Below are 27,230 nucleotides of genomic sequence, written 5' to 3'. Positions count from 1 at the left end.
AATCATTACAGCGTTAAGCATATGATGATCCAAAATAATTAAATCTTTAAAAATTTGGTGATAATATATTCATTTTATACGCTTGTAAGATAAAGGGAAGTATTTCCATTGCATGTCTATTAAGCATTGCAGAGATTAGCTTTGACTTTTATCAAATTTAAGATCCTTAGAGCTTGATTCCAACGTTCTGCAGAGCTTTAAAAACACATGTGAAAACAAGTCTTCTACAAAAAAATAAAGAAAATATTAAATTAGAGACCCTTGCATGGTAAGGGTCAATTACAATTCAGAATACAGATTTACAGGAGACTAAACTATCTATTGTATCAATCTCAATTTCCTGCAATTTGAGCACCTACCCATTGAGTCATATTATCAGACAAGTGACCTATCAAACACCCTTGTCAGTTGTACATGTGAAGAATCAAAACTTTCATAATTTGAATTATGTTGCCACGAGCTCCTTTCTCTATCACTGTGTATCAAGCATCTTAAACTTCCATATTTCTTGCTATCAAGAAGCATAATCCAAACACTCGATCAATTAGCAACATTGCTCTCAGGCCAAGTGCTTGAGATTTCGACATAAAATCCAGTGAATGATTGACTGGATATGCACAACATATAGACATTAATCAGTTAGACCAGACATGAGCCAAGCCATGCCAATTGCCAGTATATATTTCATTCCGCTCTTCATCGTAGAATAAGGCAGTGATGTCTTCAAGTGCTTTTTCTACAGTACTTCTGATTGTAGAGGCATTTGGGTGATTTCTAGGACTAATCTGAACATTTGGATCATTCGCACGAATCTTCACCAGACACTTTCCAATTAATATGTTGCTTATAATTATAAAACCAACTGCAAACTCCCAGGTACATCTCAATCATTATATATAAAGAAAAATAAGAGCTGTTATAAGAAAGTAAATCTTTTCAGCAATAGAAAATTTACAACTTGTAGCTGAACAAAAAAGTTGAGGCCTGGGATATCTTACCATTTTCTTCTGCTCCAGCAGAAAGAGGAAGTTCCATGCAATAAGAAATAATCAAATCTTTGTCACTAGTAATATAAATGTTATTTGTATTGCAATCAGGATGCCATAGCAAGTGGTCCTCAAATTAGGTAACCAGCTCCCCTCTGAAATTCCATACAGCCACTGTACGATTGCGGAATGTCAGGAATAATTGATTCTCATAAAGAAAAATAAACACTGAAGGAGTCAAGAACTCTGCCCTGCTTACTTCAGTCAATTGCGTATTGCGAACCTGCCACAATGATTGGCAGCATTTACAGATAGAACTTTATGCAGAAATATAGGTCAACATTTCAAAAAAAACCAATAATTGGAAAATCATTAAACTAAGATTTTAAAAGAAAAAAATGGGGTTAATGAGAAAACACAACCCACATCTAGTATTTGTAGGTTCTCATTTTCTTGTTTTACTAGAAGTTTCTCATTGAACTGCTCAATAAAGTCAACCTTCTTATTGCAATGCAATAGGTGATTAAATGCTTTTAAAACAATGCCATCCTCTATAGATAAAAAAAATTTAATGGAACATGCCCACTGGCCCTGTCGAATATTAGTAACATTATCCCTGGGTTGTCCTCTAGTCGGCAACGGAAAAAAAAAAAAGAAGGAAAAGAGAATAATGGATCAGAAGATTTACTGGAAATCAATGTAAGAACAATGGTCCATTCACAAAGTCTAATCATTGCTAAGATTGACAATTGTTGAAATATCCATTTCAAAGGAACTTGAGCTCTGTTTTACAATCTCTTAGATAAAGTAGATCATATCATCTCTACTTGATCTTTATCTCTTGAACATGTTCATCTGATATTGAATACAATAATGTGTAGTTCTTTAAGCCGAACACCTTATAGATGCTAAAACCATCAGAAACACCGCAACAAAATTAAGAGATCTAGTAAAGTTTTACGAAAACACTATGCATCAAAAAGTTGTTCACATAAATGCCAAGATTACCCATCCTGGGTAGAGTAGGTAAGAAATTTTCCATTCACATCATCAAAATCTACAAAACCAGGCCATTTCAATGGCTCGGACTCGAATAAGGCAAAGCCTGCATCTGGTTGACCCCTCCGAATATACCTGCAAATTTTCATGATTCATGTCATTACCAAAACATCTATCATTCAAGTTGCACAAAGCTTAAATACAATTGGATATATTCCAAAGCAATCTTGAAGTTCATGATTCACAAACTTGGATCAGAATAATTCAAAGAAAAACATACTCAATGGGTGTTGTTCTGCATTTCAGTGAACTGAAATTACCCGAGGCATATATTGACATTGTGATTAGAGAATCATTGTTCTTATTATAAAAGAGGTTGTGTAGCACTTCTTCTAGGATTATATTCAAGTAGCATATTTTCTTATTGGCCTCTGTCAATGCAGAACAAAAATTCAAACAGTAGCAAGAAACCACCTTACAGAACCGAAGAGAATATCAGCCACATAATTAACACTTCGAAAGAAAATGGTCTTCTTAAACATGTCTATCTTCTCACCCCTGCTAAATGTTGCACAAACACCAGATTGGACCAAAGCTAATACAATATCACGTGCTGCAACAATTTCTATGATTTTCGACCTCTTCTTCAAGAACTGCAACTTCAAAAACCAAAGTGCCTTGGGATCATAAGTGTCAAATTCCTCCTGAAAATAATAACAATTCAATAAATCAATATCGTGCTAAAAGTCCACCATTTAACATACAAAAATAAATATTCATGTATTACTCTAGAACTCGAAAGGCATCTATGGTCAGCATGCTTTCAACTGCAACTACAGGTCACTGGCAACTACCAAAAGAAACAGAATCTAAGAAATTTATAAATATTAATGAACAATATACTTAACTGCCTGGATATTGAGAAAATGCTCAGTAAAGAGAATCACGAAAAATAACTCAAACCCAAGAAATATCGGGATGGAATCTTCAACGGTCTATAAGAAAGTGGACAGAACTACGCAGGTTTTTAAATATGCACTCTATAAGCAGTACGCATGAAAATTTCTCATGAAAATAAATCTTGGGAATAAAGGGCAGGTGTTCCCAATAGAATAAACTAGCAGACTAAAATCTAAACCCAATTGGTTTATCTATATTATTGATTTGGCCAGAGATGTAATATTCGAATATTTCATGGAAATTTTCAAAACAAATTACAAACCGAGACATCAAAAGTTTTCTCTGTTAACTATTATACTTCATCGCAATTGACACTTAAAGGTCTCAAATTAATCATTTAGGAAAATGACTCTTTATGCTGCTCAATTACTAACAAGCGCAAGAAAAACTACCTTAACTTGGGCTAGCCAATGTAGGGCACAACCCAGAGTGTAAAATTACCTTATCAGAATGGATAACATAAATCAACGGTTCTCGATCATTCAAGGTCCTGTTCAAAATATCCTATATGTGACGTTAATGATTATTCTATGGTTGGTGGAATTTTCTAGTGAAAACATAAATCGAATACCATGGACTTGTGTAATGCTTATTATGATAGTTGTTTTGATTATCTTAAATTCAATAAGAAGATCAGTTCATAGAGAAATTGGGATTTTAGAATGAAAGCTTATTTAGTCAATAAAAGACCAATGAAAATATTAGAATACACATTTACCCTTATTCTAGCGTTGAATAAAAAATGTCGTGAAAAATAATGTGTCTCTAGTTTTGGATAAAAGGACCCTCAAATTTCTTCACAACTTTTGTGGTCACTGGCCACTTGTGAAAGGAGTAGGCATCTTTAGAGATGTGGTGCCATTTAGAAGGGAAATACTAATAGCAACAGGGCAAAGGGAATTGTTCCGTTCATTTAATTATTTCTCATTTGTTTGGTCATATTGTGAGCTGCATTATATATCATGAAATTGTTTTAGTACTAGTAAACAATGATTAAATATATAATAAATTTGAACCTTTTGGCATTTAGAGGACATTTCTCTCAATTTACAAAAAAATAAAGTATGAAAATCATGTTGGAAATAGTTTTTGAAGTTTTGAGTCATTTATTTCCAAGATTAAATAAAAGGGTTTGGAAGATGAAAAACCATCAAATTGGAAGAGTGGGACTTTTATATTCACTAAGGTTTTAAAGAAATTATATGCATAAAACTTATACTAACACCTTCTAGTGGAATTGATAGTGCACTAATCTGTTGCTTGCCATTATTTTGGTTTGGTACCACCTTATAGGATATCCGGGTTCAAATGCTATTTTCCATGATGGATAGTTGAATCTATTTCAAATCTAATTGTTATTGAAGGGTTCCACAAGGATGTCACATGAAAATTTATGATGCCCCCTTTTAACGTAGATAGCCACCTATGTTAAGGTTCTATTTTGCAGTTCCATGTTGTTATTTATGAACGTTATACACATTTGGCTGGACACATGAAAATCAATTGATGTTTTTGGTATTGATGATGGAAATGTTGGATGTATGACCAAATGTGTGACTTACTTGGTTACAATTTATCTAGTGCATGACTTGTCAGAGTTATTGTTGCATCGTATAGGCTTATATAGACACAATTTATCTAATCAATGACTTAGTGAAATTATGATTTATCGGATGTAAGATTTATTTACAGTATGAACAACAAAAATTGACACGTGGACATTGGGCTTAATAAACATGATGTTTAAGATCATGTATCTATATCTATTTTGTGGTTGTATATATGCATGGATGAGAAATAAACTACAGGTTGGAAAGAACCATATGATAACCACGATCTACTATTCCATTGGGAAAGGTTGAGACGAACAATGAGGAAAGGTACGATGTAGATTGTTCTATTACATTTGGTATCTACTTGATATGCACTCTTATGACGTGAGTAAAATGAAAATGATAGGTGGCAAGATGACCTGACTGGCTTATTCGATGACAAGTCCAACCAGCTCTGTAGTGTGGTCTGTGCTCTGAAGGAGGGGTGGAGGTGTTTCCCACCATGTATCCTCCGAAACCTGGAATCATGGGGAGGACAGCTGAATGCTCCCCCTAGACGTGTGATGGTGATTACCAGGTGCCTGCTGGGGAAAGTTCGGTCGAGGCATTCGACGCTCCCACCATGTCGGTTTTATCAGTGGTCAGTATGGCCTTTGCCACTGATAAGGTAGCAGGGGACGGATAGGGCGAGAATAGAAGTAGGCCAGGGTGGATAGGAAGGTATAGATCAGTTGGAGACTCTTGGTGGGAAGAAATGTCATTGTCGGACTTATCCGATTTTATTGCTATAACTCTCTCTGGTTGCTATGCTTTCAAACACCTTGCATCCTTTCATTCTAACTTCGGGACGAAGTTTTCTAAAGGAGGGGTGTATGTAATGCCCCACTTAAATCTTATCCTACAAATTTTGTTAATGCTTACATTATCTGAAAATATTGAGAAATATTGGTCTAATATAAAATTCATGATTTCCATTATTCAAATTCCCCACTTACCTTCTCAAATTGAATATTAGGTAGGATATGGTCTCCTTCCATTATTTCAAAATATATGTATTCATTTCACATTACCCAATGTACCCTCACATTTACTAAGGAGAAGACATGGTCCTCTCCATGTGATTACATCTCACATTCCCCAATGTACCCTCACATTTACTTCGGAGAAGACATAGTCCTCTCCATCTTATTGTCAATATATATATATATTCATTTCACATTCCCCAATGTACCCTCACATTTACTAAGGAGAAGACATGGTCCTCTCCATGTAATTACATCTCACATTCCCCAATGTACCCTCACATTTACTTGGGAGAAGACATAGTCCTCTCCATTTAATTATCAATATATATATATATTCTCCTCACATTCCCAAATGTACTTTTCAGATTTACTTGGGAGAAGACATGATCCTTTCCCATTAAATTCTCAATTTTATATTCATGTCACATTTCCAAATGTACTCCTAGCTTACTTGGGAGAAGAGAAGTCAATTGTAAGGATGGATGAGAAGTTAATGACATTAATGAGAGGTGGTTGAGATGGAGAAGGGAAGGAGGGTATAAAAAGGGAAGGGGGGAGGAAGAAAGGGTGGTGGGAGTCTTGCTTAGGATTGTGGGGGTTGGTTGTGATTGTTTGGCCTTGTCTTGATTTTGGGAGACCTTGGAAACCTGTGGAGGTTTCTTGGGTTTGAGAGGAGGAAAGTATCATTATCTAGTTTTGCACATTCTTCTTGAGGACACACTATATCTGGTTGGACTTGGGCACGGAGGGCTAGGGAACCTGTGGAGGTTTCCTGGGCTAGGAATTTATTTCCTAGTTGGCTGGGAGGTAAATTTGGTTGGGTCAGTCAGAAGGAGCGTTCATCAGGAGCTATAAGACAAAAGTATCATCATCAACCGCCGGAATAGGTATTTTCCATGGACCACTCTTGTTAAGTTGATATCAATGGAATGCTCACCTTAATTTATGTTGCTTATGATAAAGTGATAAGATGTTAAATGCTTAAATCTATGTAAGAATGTCAGCAAGTTCTTTTTTTTTACTTTTAAAATAGTAGGAAAATAGATTTGTTAGTGTATAATAGATTGATACTCTAATAATAGGAATCAGGCTCTTACACATGGTATCAGAGCTTTGGTTCAAAATCTGGACCCAAAGCTCACTAAACCCAAATTCCAATATAAGGAGCTTGTAACCCTCATAAGGACTTATAATCCTAAAATATATTCATATAACAAATTGTTTTTAGAATGAAAAAAAAAAGGGATACCCTCTTTATCGCCATGAAAAAGCAATAGAAATAAGTTCGGTAATTGACCGGAGCTAGAAGTAAGTAGCCTGCGAGGGAGGTTTACCTCTGCTTTTATTTTTAATGTTACGGCCAAAGGAAGAAGCCTTGCAGGGAATTTCCATGGATTCGCCCAAGAGCATCGATGACAGAATGGTCTGCATCTGCCCAGAGCTATAGCAGGGCTCGAGAAGTTCACAATAAATAACAAAAAAAAAAGGAGGTTCATTTTGAGTATTATGTACAAAGTTCAGCTCTCATTGTTGGGCACTGGATCTGTAGATTAGTGTCCAGTAAGCTTCATATCATTTCTGTTGGGGATTAAACCTCTGCTTTTATTGTTAATCTTACGGCCAAAGGAAGAAGCCTTGCGGGGCATTTCCATGGATTCGGCCAAGAAATAATTGGACAAACCCCTCTTGCAAATTATGCAAACAAGCAGTCAAAATGAAGAAGATATTACAGCAACCCCGTTCGAAATTGAGACAGGACAGTTTTATTAATTAAAAAATAGTTGCCATTAGACCTACTTTCAAGAAGGGAGGCTTTCTCCGACAAAATTCATGGGGAAAAGAGGGCCGCCATTGACATGGGTTATTTGTCGAGGCAAGAATTCCATGCAGAATTGCCGTTGTCAGTCATGTCGTCCGAGGAAGCCGAGGAGGCCCTTGAATCGAGTGAAGAAATAGAAGAAAAAGATGCTGAAAATGAAGATAAATCACATGTCGGTATGAAGCGCTCTTCCGCCATGGCTGCTAAGAGGATTTTGAAATGAACAACAATCTTGAATTTCTGTCACGGAATCTCTGTGTATTTCTTTCTGCAACAACCGAAATTCTCCTCCTGCCAGAAGTTGTGTCGGGCATTTTGGAGCGGGCAGAGACAAGGACATCTCCCCGTATGACCACAGAAACTTTGCCACGTGGAAACCTCAAGGGCGGGCTCGGTTCTTGCAGCAGGACGGGAAGTGAAAGTTTCCCCTGGGCAGTTTTTGGCTCCCCAGCCAACTATTTTAGCGTTCCCATCTGGCAGGTTTCCTATCTGAATGTTAGTAGACTTAACATGCCATGTTGGCAAGGAGCTAGCACCCTTTGAATTTAGGTCGATGGTCGTTCCTATGACGTGGGGACCATCGAGGCACTATGAAAATTGAGGTAAGGTTTCTGCTTGGTCAACATCATCCAGATCCTTATTTATATCGAGTAAATGGGATTAGAACAGTTGGGGAACCGATACTCAAAGTCAATGCTTCCATTTCGTGAAGTGGCCAATCATCCTTACTAGAATTAATAATGGAATTGTGTAAGATGTCCACATTGAAACACCCCTGTCATGTATAAAGATGTATTTGTGTGCCCCTTTGTTACACCATCGCATGTTCTTTGTCGCCATTTTCATTTTCATTCCAGAAAATTATTTCGCTTCTTATACAGAGAAAAGTGAAATGCAAGTATATTTATCAGCGTAACTCGAAGAGGGGAGCCTGAGATTTTCATTTGAATAACATAGACTTTCTTCAAGTCTGTCTCTTTAACCACTCGGATAACAATAACTTAAAGAAGAACGCTAATCATAAAATTTTGGACTTCCTGGAAATCCTTGTCCATACTATTCTCTCATTTTACGCGCCTTCCAAAGTGTGGGGATTGAAACTGCAACTCAACCATCCCACTGTAGTTGTAGGTGTCGGCCTTACCAGTTGCCGCTTTGGTGCGGTGTGGATACAGTTATAGCAATTGTTTTGGTGGCATTGGAAAAAGTTGCAAACTCTGTGAGATGAAAGAAAGTTTAAAGCGGCATCGGTCGTTGTCAATTGGGATGTCTACGCCCTGGATTTTGAATAGAGGAATGAAACACAAGTAAATTGGGTAGCGTAGGGTTACTATGCACAAGTGGACAAATAAAGATCAGTTAAATTCTCTTCATTTCCCCATCAATCTATTGATAATTCAGTGAGGATTAAACCCTGGAATATCTAAATACTGCTTTGCACAACCTTTTTCTGTCACCAAGACAATGAGATGAATGGCTTCATCAAATTGTCCCGGATATATGACTTTTATAAACTCTTGAGGAAAAATTTCTTTAAGAAGCTAAAACATCCATTAAGATACTGCGAACTACGATAATATTTAATAAAAAAATATTATTTGCCTTTAGCCTTTAGTAGAATGCATCCTCTCGAGAATGAAATAGACTAGTTTTAAGTTTCTTTTAATATATATTTGCAGCAAATGAACCGAAGCATGTTCCAGATAAATTTAGTTAGTGCTTGAACAACCTGTAGTATCTCTCAACTAGGTCATGAGCTACACAGAACTAGTAAAATCTAGTTTATCTGGATAGCATTTCATTGCTGAAACATTCCTGAAACTGAAATTATGTAACATTCAGTTTTAAGTGACTTGCTGTTGGTATAGGTGCAAAGATGTACAAAACCTGACGGTGCTAAAATCTTACGTACTTAAAACTGATTTTATCTTTTATGTTAGCTTTTCAGCTAAAGCTTTTTGACTTCATCCATCTGAAATATCACTTCATGCAACGTAGCCCTAATCAAGTAAGGGTGACTTGTTCATAAATAAATCTTATGCCGATTATTAATATTTATTAACACAATTTGAGGCTGAGTTTTAATAATGATTTTCGTTGAGTTGTGGCTTCAATTAATAGTATCATAACCATTCCCCTTCGGAAAACGCGTGAAGTACTGCTAATAACCTATTCACCATATGCCTGCTCAATCCTTACCAAAAAGCCATAACCAAGTCTCCTCAATGTTTCCTTGATCAGATTTAGGATCACAGTTTGTCACAGTAGCTTCCCTGAGCCCTTTCTTATTACATCTGAAATCCTATTAGCTCTAGATAAACTATGACAGAGGCCCCATAGATGTTATGATCAAAGCAGTCTTCAAAAATAGGAAAACTAGGGCCCCTAAAAATCAATGAGCTAGGGATCTGTCCTTGTGATATGAATCCGCATCGATTGGAGTTGCTTCTTGCCTCCCTGGCCTAGTCTTTGTCCTCTGGCACTTATGTAGCAACAGTTTGAAACTTTTAAGCCTGCGTGAAATCCGTGCAGTAACAACCGAGTGTAAAAATTGAGCAATAGGTTTTCTCACTGAACTAGAAACAAAAGATATGTCTATATTTTTGGAAAAATTGGATGTCAGACTTTGTATTGGACAGTATGTACAGTTTTATGTGAATATGAATAGAAAATAGATAACTAGCTGACTTTAATATATCTATACATACATATATATATATATATATATATATATATATATATATATATATATATATATATATATATATATATATATATATATATATATATATATATATATATATATATATATATATATATATGCATATATATACATACATATATATATATATATATATATATATATATATATATATATATACATATATATATATATATATATATATATACATATATATATACATATATATATTCTTGAAAAATAAAGCCATATACAGAGGCAGAAATAGTCAATGCTAAAAGTTTCCCTGCAACAACAAAATCCTCTGGGGACATGTTCAAACTCAGGATCCAATATGTGCAAGTAATACCATATTTGGAGGCACAACTCAGAACAATACTATCTCTATGAATACCAAAACAGAAAAATGCAATTTGCCCAACTTGTTTGCCACTCGAATGTGCATTGGATATTTTATTAAAGTTGTTACAGAATTGAACTCGAGGGAATTGCCCAAACGATTGCATACCAAAATCATTTTCTTTTGATGGTCTAGGAAAACATCACAATGTTCAATGCCAATAAAACAAAAAAAAAACCGTTGTCTAAAGAGTTCACAATTTTCTCGGGAAAACAATGGAAATTCCAGCAGGATTTTCAAAATCCTGCAGAATTTTTTAAATCCTGGTTACAGCGGTCAAGCTTCAGGATTTTGGGTGCCCCAAGGATTCTTGAGGGTGCTGAATCCATTTCAAACATTCCCAGGATTAGATTTCTTGAACAAAAGAGATTCACTGGATTCCAACAATAATTTCGCCGTTCGGGCAAAATTGTGGCCTCGGTAGATGAGGCCTAAAACACATAACAAATTAGCAACATACCCAAACAAATAAAAAAAATTAGCAACATATCTAGCGAAGTGTAGAAGCTATGCCGCCTAATACATTCACCAGAAGGTATTTTCTTTTCAAGGCAATATATGCAAAATACAAGACCAAAAAAAAAAAATGTAAAGTAGCTGACTCATCCCAATCATTACAGCGTTACGCATATGGTGATCCCAAATAGTTAAATCTTTAAAAGTTTGGTGATAATATATTCATTTTATACGCTTGTAAGATAAAGGGATGTATTTCCATTGCATGTCTCTTAAGCATTGCAAAGATTAGCTTTGACTTTTATAAAATTTACGATCCTTAGAGCTTGATTCCAACGTTCAGCAGAGCTTTAAAAACACATGTGAAAACAAAAATAAAGAAAATATTAAATTAGAGACCGTTGCATGGTAAGGGTCAATTACAATTCAGAATATAGATTTACAGGAGACTAAACTATCTATTGTATCAATCTCAATTTCCTGCAATTTGAGTGCCTGCCCATTGAGTCATATTATTAGACAAGTGACCTATCAAACACCCTTGTCAGTTGTACATGTGAAGAATCAAAACTTTCATAATTTGAATTATGTTGCCACGAGCTCCTTTCTCTATCACTGTGTATCAAGCATCTTAAACTTCCATATTTCTTGCTATCAAGAAGCATAATCCAAACACTCGATCAATTAGCATCATTGCTCTCAGGCCAATTGCTTGAGATTTCGACATAAAATCCAGTGAATGATTGACTGGATATGCACAACATATAGACATTAATCAGTTAGACCAGACATGAGCTAAGCCATGCCAATTGCCAGTATATATTTCATTCCGCTCTTGATCGTAGAATAAGGCAGTGATGTCTTCAAGTGCTTTTTATACAGTACTTCTGATTGTAGAGGCATTTGGGCGATTTCTAGGACTAATCTGAACATTTGGATCATTCGCACAAATCTTCACCAGGCACTTTCCATTTAATATGTTGCTTATAATTATAGAACCAACTGCAAACTCCCAGGTACATCTCAGTCATTATATATAAAGAAAAATAAGAACTGTTATAAGAAAGTAAATCTTTTTAGCAATAGAAAATTTACAACTTGTAGCTGAACAACAAAGTTGAGGCCTGGGATATCTTACCATTTTGTTCTGCTCTGGCAGAAAGAGGAAGTTCCTTGCAGTAAGAAATAATCAAATCTTGGTCACTAGTAATATAAATGTTATTTGTATTGCAATCAGGATGCCATAGCAAGTGGTCCTCAAATGAGGTAACCAGCTCCCCTCTGAAATTCCATACAGCCACTGTACGATTGCGGAATGTCAGGAATAACTGATTCTCATAAAGAAAAATAAACGCTGAAGGAGTCAAGAAGTCTGCCCTACTTACTTCAGTCAATTGCGTATTGTGAACCTGCCACAATGATTGGCAGCATTTACAGATAGAATTTTATGCAGAAATATAGGTCAACATTTCAAAAAAAACCAGTAATTAGAAAATCATTAAACTAAGATTTTAAAAGAAAAAAATGGGGTTAATGAGAAAACACAACTCACATCCAGTATTTGTAGGTTCTCATTTTCTTGTTTTACTAGAAGTTTCTCATTGAACTACTCAATAAAGTCAACCTTCTTATTGTGATGCAATAGGTGATTAAATGCTTTTAAAACAGTGCCATCCTCTATAGATAAAAAAATTTAACGGAACATGCCCACTGGCCCTGTCGAATATTAGTAACATTATCCCTGGGTTGTCCTCCAGTCGGCAACGGAAAAAAAAAAAGGAAAAGAGAAAAATGGATCAGAAGATTTAGTGGAAATCAATGTAAGAACAATGGTGCATTCACAAAGTCTAATCATTGCTAGGATTGACAATTGTTGAAATATGCATTTCAAAGGAACTTGAGCTCTGTTTTACAATCTCTTAGATAAAGTAGATCATATCATCTCTACTTGCTCTTTATCTCTTGAACATGTTCATCTGATATTGAATACAATAATGTGTATTTCTTTAAGTCGAACACCTTATAGATGCTAAAACCATCAGAAACACCGCAACACAATTAAGAGATCTAGTAAAGTTTTACGAAAAAACTATGCATCAAAAAGTTGTTCACATAAATGCCAAGCTTACCCATCCTGGGCAGAGTAGGTAAGAAATTTTCTGTTCACATCATCAAACTCTACAAAACCAGGCCATTTCAATGGCTCGGACTTGAATAAGGCAAAGCCTGCATCTGGTTGACCCCTCCGGATATACCTGCAAATTTTCATGATTCGTGTCATTACCAAAACATCTATCATTCAAGTTGCACAAAGCTTAAATACAATTGCATATATTCCAAACCAATCTTGAAGTTCATGATTCACAAACTTGGATCAGAATAATTCAAAGAAAAACATACTCAATGGGTGTTGTTCTACATTTCAGTGAACTGAAATTACCTGAGGCATATACTGACACTGTGATTAGAGAATCATTGTTCTTATTATAAAAGAGGCTGCGTAGCACTTCTTCTAGGCTTATATTTAGGTAGCAAATTTTCTTATTGGCCTCTGTTAATACAGAACAAAAATTCAGACAGTAGCAAGAAACCACCTTACAGAACCGAAGAGAATATCAGCCACATAATTAACACTTCGAAAGAAAATGGTATTCTTAAACATGTCTATCTTCTCAACGCTACTAAATGTTGCACAAACACCGCATTGGGCCAAAGCTAATACAATATCACGTGCTGCAACAATTTCTATGATTTTCGACCTCTTCTTCAAGAACTGCAACTTCAAAAACCAAAGTGCCTTGGGATCATAAGTGTCAAATTCCTCCTGAAAATAATAACAATTCAATAAATCAATATTGTGCTAAAAGTCCACCATTTAATTTACAAAAAAAAAAAAAATCATGTATTACTCTAGAACTCGAAAGGCATTTATGGTCAGCATGCTTTAAACTGCAACTACAGGTCACTGGCAACTGCCAAAAGAAACAGAATCTAAGAAATTTATAAATATTAATGAACAGTAGACTTAACTACCTGGATATTGAGAAAATGCTCAGTAAGGAGAATCACGAAAAATAACTCAAACCCAAGAAATCTCTGGATTGAATCTTCAACGGTCTATAAGAAAGTGGACAGAACTTTGCAGGTTTTTAAATATGCACTCTATAAGCAGTACGCATGAAAATTTCTCACGAAAATAAATCTTGAGAATAAAGGGCAGGTGTTCCCAATAGAATAAACTAGTAGGCTAAAATCTAAACCCAATTGGTTTATCTATATTATTGATTTGGCCAGAGATGTAATATTCGAATATTTCATGGAAATTTTCGAAAAAAATTACAGACCGAGACATCAAAAGTTTGCTCTGTTAACTTTGATACTTCATCGCAATTGACACTTAATGGTCTCAAATTAATCATTTAGGAAAATGACTCTTTATGCTGCTCAATTACTAACAAGCGCCAGAAAAACTGCCGTAACTTGGGCTAGCCAATGTAGGGCACAACCCAGAGTGTAAAAGTACCTTATCAGAATGGATAACATAAATCAAGGGTTCTCGATCATTCAAGGTCCTGTTCAAAATATCCTATATGTGACGTTACTGATTACTCTATGGGTGGTGGAATTTTCTAGTGAAAACATGATCGAATACCATGGACTTGTGTAACGCTTATTATGATAGTTGTTTTGATTATCTTAAATTCAATAAGAAGGCCAGTTCGTAGAGAAATTTGGATTTTACAATGAAATATTATTTAGTCAATAAAAGACCAATGAAAATATTAGAATACACTTTTACCCTTATTATAGTGTTGAATAAAAAATGCCATGAAAAATAATGTGTCTCTAGTTTTGGATAAAAGGATGCTCAACTTTCTTCGTAGCTTTTGTGGTCACTGGCCACTTGTGAAAGGAGTAGGAATCTTTAGAGATGTCGTGCCATTTAGAAGGGAAATACTAATAGCAACAGGGCAAAGGGAATTGTTTCGTTCATTTAATTATTTCTCATTTGTTTGGTCATATTGTGAGCTACATTATATATCATGAAATTGTTTTAGTACTAGTAAACAATGATTAAATATATAATAAATTTGAACCTTTTGGCATTTAGAGGATATTTCTCTCAATTTACAAAAAAATAAAGTATGAAAATCATGTTGGAAATAGTTTCTGAAGTTTTGAGTCGTTTATTTCCAAGATTAACTAAATGGGTTTGGAAGATGAAAAACCATCAAATTGGAAGAGTGGGACTTTTATATTCACTAAGGTTTTAAAGAAATTATATGCATAAAAGTTATACTAACACCTTCTAGTGGAATTGATAGTGCACTAATCCGTTGCTTGCCATTATTTTGGTTTGGTACCACCTTATAGGATATCCGGGTTCAAATGCTATTTTCCATGACGGATAGTTGAATGTATTTCAACTCTAATTGTTATTGAAGGGTTCCACAAGGATGTCACATGAGCATTTATGATGCCCCCTTTTAATGTAGATAGCCACCTATGTTAAGGTTCTATTTTGCAGTTCCATGTTGTTATTTATGAACGTTATACACATTTGGTTGGACACATGAAAGTCAATTGATGGATTTGGTATTGATGATGGAAATGTTGGATGTATGACCAAATGTGTGACTTACTTGGTTACATTTTATCTAGTGCATGACTTGTCAGAGTTATTGTTGCATCGTATAGGCTTATATAGACATGATTTATCTAATCAATGACTTAGTGAAATTATGATTTATCTGATGTAAGATTTATTTCCAGTATGAACAACAAAAATTGACACATGGAAACTGGGCTTAATAAACATGATGTTTAAGATCATGTATCTATATCTATTTTTTGGTTGTATATATCCATGGATGAGAACTAAAATACAGGTTGGAAAGAACCGTATGATAACCAAGATCTACTATTCCATTGGGGAAGGTTGAGACGACCAATGAGGAAAGGTACGATGTACATTGTTCTATTACATTTGGTATCTACTTGATATGCACTCTTATGACGTGAGTAAAATGCAAATGACAGGTGGCAAGATGACCTCACTGGATTATTCGATGACAAGTCCAACCAGCTCTGTAGTGTGGTACGTGCTCTGAAGGAGGGGTGGAGGTGTTTCCCACTGTGTATCCTCCAAAACCTGGAATCGTGGGGAGGACAGCTGAACGCTCCCCCTAGACGTGTGATGACGATTGCCAGATGCCTGCTGGGGAAAGTTCGGTCGAGGCATTCGACGCTCCCACCATGTCAGTTTTATCAGTGGTCAATATGGCCTTTGCCACTGATAAGGCAGCAGAGGACAGATAAGGTGGGAATGGAATTAGGCCAGGGTGGATAGGAAGGTATAGATCAGTTGGAGACTCTTGGTGGGAAGAAATGTCATTGTCGGACTTATCCGATTTTATTGCTATAACTCTCTCTGGTTGCTATGCTTTCAAACTCCTTGCATCTTTTCATTCTAACTTCGGGACGGATTTTTCTGAAGGAGGGGTGTATGTAATGCCCCACTTAAATCTTATCCTACAAATTTTGTTAATGTTTTCATTATCTGAAAATATTGAGAAATACTGGTCTAATATAAAATTCATGATTCCATTATTCAAATTCCCCATTTACCTTCTCAAATTGAATATTAGGTAGGATATGCTCTCCTTCCATTATTTCAAAATATATGTATTCATTTCACATTACCCAATGTACCCTCACATTTACTAAGGAGAATACATGGTCCTCTCCATGTAATTACATCTCACATTCCCCAATGTACCCTCACATTTACTTGGGAGAAGACATAGTCCTCTCCATCTTATTATCAATATATATATTCATTTCACATTCCCCAATGTACCCTCACATTTACTAAGGAGAAGACATGGTCCTCTCCATGTAATTACATCTCACATTCCCCAATGTACCCTCACATTTACTTGGGAGAAGACATAGTCCTATCCATTTAATTATCAATATATATATATTCACCTCACATTCCCAAATGTACTTTTCAGATTTACTTGGGAGAAGACATGATCCTTTCCCATTAAATTCTTAATTTTATATTCATGTCACATTTCCAAATGTACTCCTAGCTTACTTGGGAGAAGAGAAGTCAACTGTAAGGATGGATGAGAAGTTAATGAAATTAATGAGAGGTGGTCGAGATGGAGAAGGGAAGGAGGGTATAAAAAGGGAAGGGGGAAGGAAGAAAGGGGGGTGGGAGTCTTGCTTAGGATTGTGGGGGTTGGTTGTGATTGTTTGGCCTTGTCATGATTTTGGGAGACCTTGGAAACCTGTGGAGGTTTCTTGGGTTTGAGAGGAGGAAAGTATCATTATATAGTTTTGCACATTCTCCTTGAGGACACACTATATCTGGTTGGACTTGGGCATGGAGGGCTAGGGAACCTGTGGAGGTTTCCTGGGCTAGGAATTTATTTCCTAGTTGGCTGGGAGGTAAATCTGGTTGGGTCGGTGAGAAGGAGCGTTCAGCAGGAACTATAAGACAAAGGTATCATCATCAACTGCCGGAACAGGTATTTTCCATGGACCACTCTTGTTAAGTTGATATCAATGGAATGCTCACCTTAATTTATGTTGCTTATGATAAAGTGATAAGATGTTAAATGTTTAAATCTATGTAAGAAGGTCAGCAAGTTCTTTTTTTTTTTACTTTTAAAACAGTAGGAAAATAGATCTGTTAGTGTATAATAGATTGAGACTCTAATAATAGGAATCAAGCTCTTATAATATCGATATCTGTAACGTCTGATGTTTGGAGGAACACTTCTTGGAATCAAGTGAATAACACGATAATGATCTCAAATAGGTGGGATAACTTTGGGAGTATCAATTACCCTCGAATGATTGTCAAGGACTCTTTGGAGATTTGGTGAAATGGATTACTTAGATGTTTGAACATCTAGTGAGGGTAATTGTGAAATTGTACCTCTTTTTTCCTTCTTAAAAATATTTTTCATGCCATTAGAGATGATTATATTACCAAGTCTCCCTATGATACCCCTTAATTCAAATTTGTTTCCTTTGCAGAAAATTTCTTGAAAATTACAATTTAACATCCCTAATGATTTTAACCATTAGAATCCTAATAAAACATCAACACCACCCATTGGAATGTAAATCATTGTACTATTCAATACATATTCCCCCATGTTTAGATTGATATTATGTCACTTCACTGTGAAATTTATAGTTACTCCATCTCCAACCATGAATTGGAACTGTAGTGTTGGATATATAACGAAATTCAAATCCTTTGTTATCTTATAATGAATAAAATTATTGGTACTAACTAAATCAATAATCACTATTACCTTTTTATTTTTTATATATCCTTCTATATTGAGAGCTTTAGGAGTGGTAACTCCATCCAATGCAATACAAGATATGGTTAGATTGATTTCTTCTATTTCAACCCCTCGAGCTGGTTCCTGGTGTATATATTACTATTTTGATGTTTGTTGTTACTTTTATTCCTCCTCTTCAAAATAATTGTAAGATAATATCTTCTTGGAACATTTATGACCTTTACGATATTTTCTATCACAACTCTAACAAAGTCCTTTTGCTCTTTTTCCTCCAGCCTTTTTGGTGTCAGCCTTATAGGTTATGGGAGGATAGGAGCACTAAAACATCCATATTTATAGTTGTGAGTGGTATACCTCCTTGTTGCCATAAATGTTATTTCAACATTTCTCAACATCCTGAACAAATTATCCAATGAGTTAGGATCCCCAATAAAAACTTCATGTTGGATGCTATCCCCTAAATTCCCTATGAATAAATTAGTCAAATGATCCTTTAGAATATCAATTACCTTGATATTCAATCTTTGGAAGTTCTCAATGTGCTCCACAGTTGAACCCCTTTGTTTGAGATTTATCAGTTGGCTAAACAAGGTATTACTCTTTGTATCCTCATAATGTGCTATCAATTCCTCCCTAAAAATTGTCCAAGCACCAAGTGATTTACAGGAAAAAATCCATCGATACCACGAAAACTAATTGTGTTATAAATATAAATATGTAATGCGTACCTTTTTCACGTGTTGCACATCATGTAGACCAAAGATCTGCTCCATTTGTAATGTCCATGTTATTGAATACCTTGTCACCAACAAGAGGCATTTCTCGTAGCAATTTTTCCAAACCTTCCTTGTCTCCATTCATTTCTGCTTTTGAACCTTATATGTCTCCTTTTATGTATTCTTTTATGTATTCTTTTATGTATTCTTTTAAAAAATCCATGTTAACATTCATATTCACTTCAATTTCATTGTTGGCTTCTCTTCGTTAAAGTGAAATTTGTTGCACTTGGACACATAATTTTGGTATATCGGGTTACATTTCTTCCTCTCCTTCATGCATCATATTAGAGATTTCCATGGGCTTAATGGGTGTATATTTTTTTTGGGGGGAGGAATTCGAAACAAAATAACAATATATATGCTTCACTACACCCTTTCAATCACTTCAAATCTATTTTTCAAAAAAAAGTTACACAACTTTAAAAATAGATAGTTTTTTTTTGTTTTTAAGAGCTTGATTTTGAGTTGTTGATCTTCCGAACCTTAAAACTATTGTATCTCTATGATTTTTCCTCCTAAGGTCTGAAACGACATCCTAAGACAGCATGTTGTGTCATGTTTCCATCCCTACAAGTTAGACCAATATTGCATAAAGTTATTCCAAACCTCCCATGTTCACTTGATTATGGAGGGGTTCAGTATAATGAATTTGTACAACTTCCATGTGTAAATGTTTTCACCTTCAGCGCTAAAAATGGTACTAGAAAAATAAAGTCTTTGAAATTTCAGTAAATCTCTATGGAATTGAAATAGGATGCTTGAAGAGGAAGTTATGTTGATTTTCCCTAGGAAAACTCTTTAAGATTGAATTCAGGGCTTTTAAAAACCCCTGACTTGTAGTGATCATAACATTCAAACCATAACAAATTATTTTCTAAAACTTGAACCCAAATTACTTTGACCTGTAATATTCATATTGCAAAAGTTTCATACCCTTAGCCCGAGAAAAAATCCAATATGACTAATTTTGAGGAAGAAATCCTCAAATCTGTGTACTCTGATACTAAGTGTTATGTACCTAGATCAAAACAAAATTTAAAAATAAGAATACATTGATCAACGCCTTAATAAAAATCCACTTTGATGGGGAAGTCTCGTGTTACATCACATAAAGTAAAAATTATTGGATGATTCAAATGATAAGACCTCCTTGGTATATAAAGGAGTCTAAAGGGTAAAACTATAATTAGGGCCTACATGAAATAATAGTGTCAGGTGATGATAATAACAATAGTGGGATTCTAATGGAAACAACAATGAAAATACAAGGGGCTACATTATTATTATAGGGAACTAAATTGGGACTACACTAGCATTATAAGGACCTAACATGCTGAAGAAAAGTTGAAAAAGGACATAATTTTGTAGAAGAGGTCAAGAATTACAATATAGAGGTAGTATGTTATGCAACTAGCTCACAAAATAGAAGAAGAGATATATCAACAACTTCAAAATTAGCCTCCTGAGGGGGGAACCTCCTTTACATTACACAAACGAACAATTCTTGGATGACCCAAATGAAAAGACCTCCTTTCTATATAGAAAATTCTAAGGTGTCACAATATAATCAGAGCCTACATAAAATTAATATTGTAATGGTACAAAAATAACAATAGTGGGCTTCAATGGGGCACAATAATAATAATATGGGGATTACACAGGCACAAAAATATAATAAGGTAATTTCACTAATAGAAACAAGTGGCTACAGTAGTAGTAAAGGGACCTAACATGCCCCTCTCCTTCAAAAATGTGTTGCCCTCAATTCTTGAGTTTTTCTGGATGATTTTGTATAAATTGTCATCCTCCCATGTGGAATACTCAGCTGGTAAGTTCTTCCACTTCATCAGATATTCTGAAATTGATCGATTTCGTAGCATTGGCTTAGACTTATTTTCATGACCGCATTAGGTTCCAATATGAATTTACCTTCATCTTCAAGTTCTGACAATATTGTTTGAACTGGGAGCTTGTCATCTATAACCTTTTTTAAGCCTAAAACATGGAGAACTGGGTGTACTTGGGAAGATGCAGGAAGCTCCAATTTGTTTGCATAGTACCAATATTTCAAAAAACCTTGTAAGGACCATAGTAATTTAGTGACAATTTATTATCCTTCTTAGCTTGCTTGAGGAACATTTGTTTCTAAGGATGTATGCATAAATATACCTAGTCTCCTACATCAAAACTTCTTTCACTGTGATGTTGATATGTTGGTTGTTTCATTTGATTCTGTACCAAAGCGATGCTATCCTTTAAGAGTTGGAGAACTTTTTGTTGATACTCGATGTGATATTACACTACTTGAACCTTAGAATGATTGTCCAAGACATTTTGGAGATCTGGATAAATAGATGATTTCACTGTTTGAAACTCTAGTGAACATAATTGTGCAATTATGCCCTGTTGTTCTTTCCTTTGAAGATTTTTCATACCATTAGACTTGATTATATTTCAAGGTTTCCCCGCGATACCCCTTAATTCAACTTCCTTTCCTTCCCAAGAAAATTTCAAGAAAATTTCTTGAAAATTAAATGGTAGCATACCCAAATATTGTAACCATTGGACTCTTAGTACAACATCAGCATCACCCATTGGAATGGAAAGCATTGGACTATTCAATACATATTCTCCCATGGATGGCTTGATATTATGGTTCTTTCCAGAGAAAATTATGGTTCCTCCATTAGCAACCATCACTTGAGACTCTGGTGTTGGATAGAGGAAGAAATTCAATTCCTTAGCTATCTTACAATGGATAAAATTATGGGTACTACCCAAGTCAATCAACACTATTACCTTTTTCTTCTTGCTATGTCCTTCTATATTGAGAGTTTAAGGAGTGGTAATTCCTGTCAATTCATTTCCAGATATAGTCATATTCATTTATTCTTTCTCTGGTGTTGGTTCATGGTGTATATCCTCTTCTTTTGATATTTCTTGTTCCTTTTCTTCCTCCTCTTCCCCGCGTACATAAATTAATTTATTCTTAGAACACTTATGACTTTTAGTGTATTTTCTATCAAAACTATAACAAAGACATTTTTCTCTTTTTTCTTCCAATTGTTGCGATGTCAACCTTATATATTTTGGAAGGCTATGAGAAACAACACTTCCATCTTTATAGGTGTGAGTGCTAGGATTCCTTGTTTCCATAATTTTTCTTTCAAGTTTTCTTGCCAAACTGAATGCCTTCTCTAATGAATTAGGTTCCCAAATATGAACCTCATGTTGGATGTTATCCTTTAATGTACATATGAAGAAATCAATCCTATTATCCTTTAGAATAACATTTATTGTTATATTCAATTTTTGGAAGTCCTCAATGTGCTCCACCATTGAACCCTTTTGTTTCAGATTGATCAATTGGCTAAAGAAGGTGTTTCTCTTTGTATATTGATAATGTGTTATCATCTCCTCTGTAAAAATTGACCGGGTGACAAATGTTTTACGAGAAAAAATCCATCTATACCATAAAATTGATTTGGTTCTAAATATAAAGATGCGATACATAGCTTTTGTGAGGGTTTCACATCATGTAGATCAAAATATTGCTTTTCCTTTAGTATCCAAGTTACTGGATCCTTGCCATCAAACTTCCTCATATCTATCTTTGGAATGTGGTGATTCAAAAACCCCATATTGGAGTCTCTAATTGATATTCCTTTTTCTTCATCATGATTTTCATGTATTTCCTTGTCACCATTGGGACACCTTTCTTCTAGCAACTTTTCCAAACCTTCCTTCAACCCCTCTATGTTGAAATTCATCATTGTTTCCATGCTTGATTTTAAACCATCATAGAAAATTCCCATGTCCCTTTTTATACCATCTATCTTAACATTCATCATGGCTTTCAATTCATTTTTCGTTACTTTTTGTGAGAGCGGAATTAGTTGCACTTGGTCTCGTAAATTTGATGTATCATGTTGCATTTCTTCCTTTTCTTCATGAGTCATTGTAGAGATTTCAGGTTGCTTACTAGGTCTTTCATTTTTCTTTTAAGGAATAAATTAATGATAATTATGCTTCACTACGCCCTTTGAATCACTTCAAACTATTTTTTCAAACAAAACTTATGAAAATTTTAAAAGAGACACACCTTTTTTTCACTTTGTAGGAGCTCGATATTGAATCTATTGTAACTATGTAATTTCAAATCTCAAAGGTCTAAAATTTAATTATATTGTAGCCCATGTGAGTCCTCTTTCCAACTTTACAATTTTGACTTGGATTGGATTCTCTAATAAAGAGTTATGCCCATTCTCCCATGATGGCTTGATTAGGGAGTTGTTCAGTAGAATGAACTTGTACAAAGTTCCATGTGTCACTATTTCAACCTTCATCCCTAAAAATGATATTAAAAATCCTACAGTTTGTCTTATTTGTGTAGTGTTTATGAAATTTCAATCCAATTCTTAGAGAAAAAATTATGAGGATTTTCCGAAGGTCACCTGTTTGAGATGGAATTTTGGAGCCTGCAAAAACCCTAATTTACTTGTATCATATATCCAAATTTATAGTGAACCAAGATCTAAAATTTTTACACGAGGTTCACCAATAGTTTAGATCAACGTGGTTTCAACTTAAGCTTATGAAGATTTGTAGAGAAAAAAGTATAGTGAAAATTTCAAAATGACCCGTTTAAAGCAGCGGGACCCTAGAATCCGAAACTCTGATACCAAATGTTATGCAACCAGCTCACAATAGAAGAAGATTAGATCAACGACTTCAAAATTAGCCTCTTCAAGGGGGAAGACCCATTTACATTACACAAATGAAAAGACCTCCTTTCTATATATAAGACTCTAAGGGGTCACAATATAATCAGAGCGTGAAAAACAATAATATTGTAAGGGCACAACAATAACAATATGGGGACTACATGGGCACAAATAATAATAATAATAATGGGCTATACTAGTAGTATATGGACATAAGATAGTATGGCCTTTGGTAGATTGGGTTGAAATGACAACTTTTGTGCAAGAATAAGTGGTACACTTAGGAGAAGGTGGAGGAAAACTTTCCCCATGTCCTTCAATTGAAACTTTTGGAGACCAAAATCCTCCCAAAATGCAGTGATGTGATTCATATTGGATCATAATATTTATTTTCATCCATATTGATGCGCTCAAAATGGAAAATGAGGAGGAATAATCTCACAAGACCATTTTTACCAACGAGACCCAGTCTAGCAAATTGTGGAGCAAAACCTTCTCAAAAAATTTTGAAAAATAAAAAGGAATTTTTTGGAGGTAAAACTTTGTCACTTTAGTGTGGAACCTTCTTTTCATATTATACACATAGATACCTCTCTAACAACACAAGGGTCACCTCAATCATACTTGTTATGAAAAATGTATGCCACTCGATATTTGACCTTCTTGTTTTGTTCACCATAATTTGAGTGGATGTCACATCATCCCCCATTAATCATGGTAAAGGGGCCAACCATGTGATTATGATGAAGAATAATATAGAAAGTTCCACATTGTTACTCTAGTTAAGAGTTGAAAGAGTCAAACCTAATGACTAGTAGGCTATCATGATATGTTATAACCATGCTACAAGGAGGAAAAGATGTTCCATTGTTTTCAAGGGAATTTTGTTCCATATATGAGTATACTAGATGAGAGGGATAGGGAGAGGTAACACAAAGATTATTTATGCACTCTATTATCCCACAAGCATAAGGCCTTAATTATTTGTGCTTGCAAACTTTTTCTATTCAAACAAAGAGAGTAGAGTGTCCTCATCCTCCAGCTAGGTTTTCTCTTGAAAGGGTTTCCGAGGATATTTCTTGTGTCAATTGTGGTTTTTGATATTCTATTTTGGTGTTCTCTAATTTATGAATAATTATAATTTCCATTTATACACAATAAAAAATACTTTAGAAATCCTTAAATATAAATAGAAATAAACCATATTAATTTAGATTTCAATTTTTAAGTGTAATTTTATTAAATATGTTGTGACGAAGTATCCAATCGAATATCCACAAGAATGTACAAATCAAAGATATACTCTCCAAAATTTACCATTTGTGAAGGGTCCTAAAATAAGTTTGAAATTGGCAAACTTGACAAATTCATTGTATAATTTTTTTTCTCATGATACCTTAGACTATGAAATATTCAGAGATTTGAAGAAACATAAAATATTACTTGAGGTAGCTGATGAGCCATAGAGAAGATGGTGATACTGTGTTCATTTATGGCACTCCATGGTGAAATTTTCACTCGTTTGAAAATTTGTGGGTGAAAACCTAAACATGCTAAGGGCTAGTGTGGCTCAGGCCAGGTGCAATCCCTGGCTCATTTTGATGACATAGATTCTCCTATGTCATGACTACTCAATACATAGGTTAGGCATGCTAGTCATCTTAAGAGTTACATTAAAATAAAATTAATTTGGGTAAAAAAAATTATAATTATATTTTAGGAATTGGGAACATGGAAAGGTATACAAGTTTTGTCTAAAAAGAGACCTAAGATGGACAAGTATTGGGAATGTTATGATAATTTTCACTTGGCAGATCAAATTTTGGTTAGAAATATGAAATTGAAAAGATGAAATATCATAGTATTGTACACAAAAAAATCAAATTCATATGGGATAAAATATTAGAATGGAAAAGCTTCTATAAAATATTAACAATGTAGTTATTGTTGTTAGCTACCTATACCAATAGGTTTCATATTTCATGATTGACAAAGAAAGGTCCAAATATGCTCTGCTTTGGTGATGCAAAGATCCCATATTTCCAAGAGAAGACAATGTGTGTATATAGCTTGATGTTCACAAAATTTTGGTGGGTGGTCCAACAGCCTAATCTGGATCATGCCATGTTTCAATTTTCTGTTGTAGATATAGAGAAAAAAGTCTGTCCAAACTGTTCAATCTTGGCAGACCAGTAGCTTAGGTAGAGAAGTAAGGTTCCCAACTACTCAATCCGGGACCTTGGAAGCAATAAGGGTAGTTCTAGATAGAAAATCAAAAGAAAAGCCAAGAGAAAAGAAAAGGCACATAAGGGTCTGCAAGTCTAAGTGCACCCTTCATGAAGAAACAAAAAATGCTAGGCAAGTAGATGGGTAAGCAGATGGGGTTGCAGAAATGTCATTCCTTTCAATTGAGTGTCTGGTAACCTATTTCAAAGGAATATCAGTGGATAGAGAAGGTCCTTTTCTCCATCATGTTGCAGCAAAGTAAAGGAGCATGTCTAACTTCCTTTCTCCCCTTTCACATTCATTACTAACATCCCTTTACCAGTTGCTTTCATGAAAGAATTCAAGGTCCTATGTGGGTTCTTGGTTCTTTAAGAGCCACATTTCTTGTCTAAAAATCTTTTTATTTTGATCTACTCTCTAAACTAAGTTGTTTTCGTATAAACTTAGTGTTTCACCCTCTCATCCCTTCCCCCCCTTCATACTGACCCCTAACTTCTTATTATCTAAATCCCTTATGTTTCCCTTTCCCCCTACTATTATAACACCATGGTGTATAAACCCCAAAACATGTATAATATCCCCCCTTGTTAGCACTATATCTAAATAAGTTTGTTGGAGGGAGACATTAGTCCACCAGGGACTATGGTCAACCCTGTCATGGATTACTCTAGCCTCTGGCTAGAGTAATAACCTCATCCTAAGCCCTCACCTCCCCTCTGTTCAAAAATTCCCAAAAAAATCCCCTTTCCCTCTGCTAAAACCCACTTTTAACCTCTTTTTCCTAAAGATCAACCCAAAAAACCCGAAAAAATCCCAAAAAGCCCACAAAAACCCATAAACCTATAGTCCTGCGCCAAATTATTAAATTGCTTATCTTAATGGCCGGGCGGGACCCAACCCAGAAGATGCGCGACCGACGACAGTACCCGCCAGCCGTCTGATCTCTGCCGCCCCCGATCGAATGGTGGGCGGTCAATCTCGCTCCCCGACCTGCATCCCTTTAACGTCCGGGGAAGGGCGGTATTGGGTGCCGTACCCTGGACGCGTGGCAGGCGCTGGGGTTGTTCGGAGCCCCCCTCCCCAATACCGCCTATAACCAAAAGCGGTGCGGGGAGACCGCTTACCGCCTTCCCGAAACCGCGCCTCCCACGCGTCATCGCTCACGTCACTATGACGTCATGCCACTCCGCCCGCCCCCTGCGCCCCATGGCCCTCCACGTAGGCCCGCCACCGCATATGTCTGCCACCGCATCGAGCCACGCTGGCCTCCA

General features: G+C 35.4%; 2 pseudogenes; both read right to left on the bottom strand.

The window, feature by feature from the left end:
* Positions 1-598: 598 nt before the first annotated feature.
* Positions 599-5,122, bottom strand: LOC149232898 (uncharacterized; annotated as a pseudogene).
* Positions 5,123-11,674: 6,552 nt separating this feature from the next.
* LOC149232897 (uncharacterized) lies at positions 11,675-27,116 on the bottom strand (annotated as a pseudogene).
* Positions 27,117-27,230: the final 114 nt, after the last annotated feature.

The sequence above is a fragment of the Pinus tabuliformis genome, chromosome J (assembly GCF_031772625.1).
Source record: "Pinus tabuliformis cultivar Carrire ecotype Pingquan chromosome J, CPIR1, whole genome shotgun sequence".
NCBI lineage: Eukaryota > Viridiplantae > Streptophyta > Pinopsida > Pinales > Pinaceae > Pinus > Pinus tabuliformis.
The sequence above is the reverse complement of the archived record's forward strand: the minus strand, read 5'-3'. Positions and strand labels throughout refer to the sequence as shown.